We start from the raw sequence: 5,145 nt of genomic DNA, 5'->3' as shown, positions 1-5,145 counted from the left end.
GTCAGCTTGTAGCCTACAAAAACACTCTACAAGCTCTAGCTTTTCAGAACTAAAGGAAGAAGAACCAAGTGGCTTTTACCAGGTATCACGGGATAACCATTTATGCCTGCCTTACCAGTGAGGTAGCCTGCTGTCTTTGACTCAGAAATGAACAAATTATGTTTCTGATCTTTGAAACAGGATTTCATTCACTTATGGAATAAAGCAGGAAGGCCACACAGCCATCTCAACCCAGCAAGTGCCAGAAAAACACCATCTCTGTGCTGGGCCATGACATTAAGACAGAAGAGTTTCCAGAAACTGAGGCCAAAGAACTAATACTTAAAACCACTGGGGAAGTGACATTTCTAGGCTCATGCTCTATAAATGAAAATGCTACCCAAAGGTCTCTGACACACGACAGAGCAGAGCCACCATGCAGCAGAAGGCAGTGATGTTAGACACAGAAGCTGTACGGGTGGGCCAGGATCATTCAAGCACCAAAGAAATCTACTCAAGCTGCTCCACACTGTTGACTCCTCCACGGTTTCCACCATCCAAACCTGTAGCTTTGCTGTCACAGGAGCCATGGTCACTAAGAAAGAAGGGCTGCCTGTATGAAGGAGGCAGCCCCAGCAGATGGCTCTGCTGTCGAGGCTAAGCACTGCCAATGCAGAAGCCAATGCAGCATGGCCTAGCTCCCTGCAACAGTAAATTTCCATGGCATTGTTTGCTGTGCCGCTGTCCTGCTACCTTGTTGCCTGCATGCAGGGGTCGAGGCTGCTTCCAGGAACATGAAGGGAAGTTCACACTGTCAAGTAAACCCATCGGCTCTACTCCAGGCTGCTTAGTGAGACAACAGTAATACATACATTCATCTCCACTGCTGCCGTTCCTAACCAAAAATAGGCCTGAATTATAACAGGCATTCAAAGGAACCTGCAAAGCAATAACCTGGAGGAACAAATAGCTAGAATAGTTGGACTCCTAGAAAGCAAAGCAGACCAGAGAGAAGCATGAATTTATCACTGACCCAGGTCCAAATCACCAAGAAGCCAGACAGAGATGGAACATCACCCAGAAACTCTCCCTCCACACCCTATTTTTTACAACACATGGTTTAACTTCTATCCACAGCAATGGACTGAGATATGTTAATTCAAATTGTGATGTTTATAAAAAGCAAAGGAAACCCGAACGGAAGCTGAGCGCGGGCTGGCTCGGGCCTCCACCGGCGGGAGGGCGGCCGTTGGGGCCGTTGAGGTGGCGGCGACTCTGCGCCCAGGGCTCCAGATGGAGGCGGCCCGGGATCCCAGGCCCAGGCTCTGCTGCAAGCCTGGCGGGCGGCTGGACATGAGCCACGGCTTCGTGCACCACATCCGACGGAACCAGATCGCCCGGTACCTCCCCGCCCAGCGCCACCGCCACCCTTGGCCTGGCCCGGCCGGCTGTCCCTGACTCCCGCTAGGCTCCCCGCAGGGACGACTACGACAAGAAGGTGAAGCAGGCGGCCAAGGAGAAGATGGCTCTACCCGCCCAGGCAACCCAGACTTGGAGGAGTCCAGTGAAAGCAGCAGTAGTGGTGGCTCTGAACTAGAGCCTTCTGGCCATCAGCTCTTCTGCTTAGAATACGAGGCGGACAGTGGCGAGGTCACATCAGTTATTGTGTATCAGGACGATGACCCAGGAAGGGTGAGCGAGGAGGTGTCTGCCCGCACGCCTCTGGATCCGCCCATGCGAGAGGCTCTCAAGTTGCGTATCCAAGAGGAGATTGCAAAGCACCAGAACCGTCACTGACCAACTTGAAAGCATTCTTTGCAGGCTGGATTCACTGCCCGTGGAAGAATTCTGCCCAGGGAGCTCAGCCGTAGCCTGAGGGCACCTGCACCACTGTTTGATCTTGACACTGCCAGAGCTGCTGCATCCCCAGGGTCATTCCAAGACTCCACCTGGCCCATGTCCCCCACAACTGTTTACTGGTTGGCCTGTTGACCAGCCTCATATTCTGGAATTCTCTGAGAATTCGGTGTGGCTGACTTGGTGTTCTGGGAGCACAGGCTTGAGGGCGAACCAGGGTCCATGAAGCCTTTCGCCATCATGCTGCGTTCTCAGAGGTCACATGCCTGGCTGCTTCGTGTCCCACCCAGCTCCGTGAGCGCTGTTATGTCATAGTTCCTTTCCTTCGTGTTGTGCTCACTTCACTTCCACCCGTGTTTCCCTGGACTTTTTTTTCTTTTTTTTCTTAGCTTTATTCTTTGTTTTTCCTTTTCTTCATCTCTCTGCCTCAGGTCGAATCTCTCAGTTCTCTCCCCACCCCCTCAACAGGACTGTGCACCTGCTGCTGCTCAGGACCTTGGAGGGGGGGACTGTGAGGCTCTGCCTTTCCAACAAGTTCTCCAAGTAATTCTGACGCCAGAATAAAGTGGGAGACCTTTATTTCTGAGGCCCACTCACAAGCACGTCTCCCTCCCCTCCCATGCTTTCGTGAGCTGCTTGCATGCGCCACACCACTGTCAGACAGCAGACCTAGGAAGAAGATCCTGGTGCTAAACTGCAAGGATTTCTTGCAGCAAAACCTGCCTGGAGCTGCAGAATTCCAGCTGCAAATAGCTGCGAATAGACTCCTCTGCTCAGGACAACCAATGGAGAATTATCAAAGCAAGCTTGAAACTAACTCTCCAACCGTGACTTAAAAGTCTAGACCATAAGTACAAAGGGAAACTCAACATTAACAATAATTGCCTGTTTGGAGCCCTAGTTGCAAAAAAAAGGTGTGGGGGGGGACTACACAACTCTCCTTATCTGTTCCCTCTCCCTGTCCAATGTCCTGTCCCATGCTTCCTCCCTCGCTATCTCAAGGATATGCATAAGGCAGCTTCAAAAAGTTCATGGAAAGTGGAATCGAAAGACAGTCTGAATTGTCTGTGAACTTCTTGAAGCCCTCTGGTGTACGTATAACTGAGGTCCTGAAAGAGTCCCAGGGTAGCGCTGCTCTTCCCGAGGGAACATTTTTTTCTACCACAGGGTTAGGCTAAGGTCTGAAGTCCACAAGACATCGTGTGCACCAAAGTTTCCAAGGCACATCTATCTGCGAGCAAATCGGTGTGACCTCAGTGACTTGAAGTTTACAGCTTAAGTGAGCCAGTGAGCCCTGGAACTTCCTGAAACCAAAGCCCCTTGGCCCCCTGGTTTCTCCACATCAGGGTCTCAGGATCAGGCTGGCAGTTCTATTGCAGCAGTTCTTCTCCTAAAAGACACCCAAGAGAACTGTTGGTTTGTGCCCCGCACTCCTGAAAATCATCTCCCTCCAAATGGGGCAAGGCGGCTCCTTCAGCTACGCCATTAGAACGTGGAATGCTGAGTTGCAGCCTGCAGCGCCAGGGAACGCTGGGACAGTGAGTGAGGCAGATAAGGTCGAGGGGCCTGGTTGTGAAAGCCAGTGAGCAGAGTGCTGCAAACCCGCAAAGCTGCACCAGGTTAAGTGCCTTGAACTTACCAGTCCTGGGCTCAGGTCTACTTTCAAAGGAGAAAAGTCTTTGCCCTCTACTTAGGCAGCTGGCTAAAAGTGCCTTCTGTTCACTACCCTCCACAGCCTGGGTCATGGAGGCTGTGCCGAGCCCTACCCCCGTTCTTCACACAGCCTAGAGGACCAGTCACTCTAGTCCTCCAGCTCCTCAATGGATCCTATGGTTGGGACATAGGACTTCACTGGAATTCCATGATGGCTTAGAAGGAAATACTTTCTGGATTCATCTCACAACTGGATCACCTGTGTCCTATTTTTATAGAACTCAGAACACCAGAGGGTTGAAGTCTGGGGGCGTGACCCCTGACATTTGAGCTTCTGTTCCTGTTTTGTGTGGAGGGAAGTTGTCAGTGTTTACACATCGTGTCCTTTCGTGTGTTTGTCATGGGATCCTCCGAGATCCCCTCAGGTAGATGGATTGAAACTCCTTGCCTCTAAACTTGCTTTTCTTGCAGCACTTTGCTTATCAAGTGTATGTAAAACATTTTCTACCCAACAGAGCACTCTAATCCGTGTAGCATGACCTGTAAAGCACTAAGCCTTGTACCTGGAAGAGAGCCTGTCCATCAGAACTGGGCTCTTGGAGGCAAGGCTGCCTCTCTGCAGACGGACAGCTTCAGCCTTACCGCTGACTGCCACCCCCTACTGGAAGCCCAAAAATGGTACTATCTCATCACCGGAACTGCCTCCAGACACCTTCCACCAGTTACAAAAATTGGTGCTTTGCCATCCAGGACTGTGTTCTCCCACTGACTCCAGGATGTCTCAGGACTGCCCTGTGTTGTGTGGGACAGTGGCAACACTTTTGGACTAAATAGAACTTTCCAACTGGCTGCTTCATAATCAGTGTTCGTTTGATTAGATAAATTCTTGGCTGTCTTAAAAAAAGTCTGATAGGCATATCTCTCAGCATTCAATATGCAGTATTAATTCTTAACTGAAGGTAAGCCTGGATTTTAACGCTTTGTGTTTCCTGAGCCAGCAGGTGATGTCATAGGTACAAGGAACTTAGGCTTGCAGGGACTTTGGGCTGTGCAAGAGTAAACACTAAACCGTGAATCATAGCCAGTTGGCAGAGATAGTGCTTAAAGAATGTAACACAAGAAAGGAAGGGAATTATACAACTTTTTGGTTTGTTTTTGTTTTGTTTTGTTTTTTTAATTTGAAAGAGCTCCCATCCATTGGTTCACCCCCCAAATGTCCACAATGACCATGGCCTGAGCTGGGCTAGGCCAGAGCCAAGCTTCAGTCAAGGTCTCCCATGTGGATGGTAAGAATCCAGTTACTTGAGCCATCACTGCTGCCTTCCAGAGTCTGTATTAGGGAGCTGGAGCCAGGAATTGAAACCAGGTATTCCTGGTGGGACATGGGCATCCTAACCACTGGGCCAAACCACCTTTCTCTAGAAAACCTTGTACCCATTGAGAGAGCCTCTGGAGGCCAACCAGCCAGTGGGCCCTTGTAGGCAATTACAAGCGCATCTCTCTGTGGAAAGGATGCTCATGTGGTCGGTCCACTCTGAGGGGCACTGCCTGCTAGAGATGAGCCCATGTGGAAGCGTTTGGAGGTAGTATGTATCCAGTCTGCCATTCATTTGGCAGGACCAGTGAATGGTTGGTAGATCCCCAGCCAGCTCACAA

At 50.5% G+C, this 5,145-nt stretch overlaps 1 pseudogene; it reads left to right on the top strand.

Moving 5' to 3' along the window:
• Positions 1 to 1,221: 1,221 nt before the first annotated feature.
• On the top strand, positions 1,222 to 4,179 carry LOC127488454 (UPF0561 protein C2orf68-like; annotated as a pseudogene).
• Positions 4,180 to 5,145: the final 966 nt, after the last annotated feature.

The sequence above is a fragment of the Oryctolagus cuniculus genome, chromosome 12 (assembly GCF_964237555.1).
Source record: "Oryctolagus cuniculus chromosome 12, mOryCun1.1, whole genome shotgun sequence".
NCBI lineage: Eukaryota > Metazoa > Chordata > Mammalia > Lagomorpha > Leporidae > Oryctolagus > Oryctolagus cuniculus.
The sequence above is the reverse complement of the archived record's forward strand: the minus strand, read 5'-3'. Positions and strand labels throughout refer to the sequence as shown.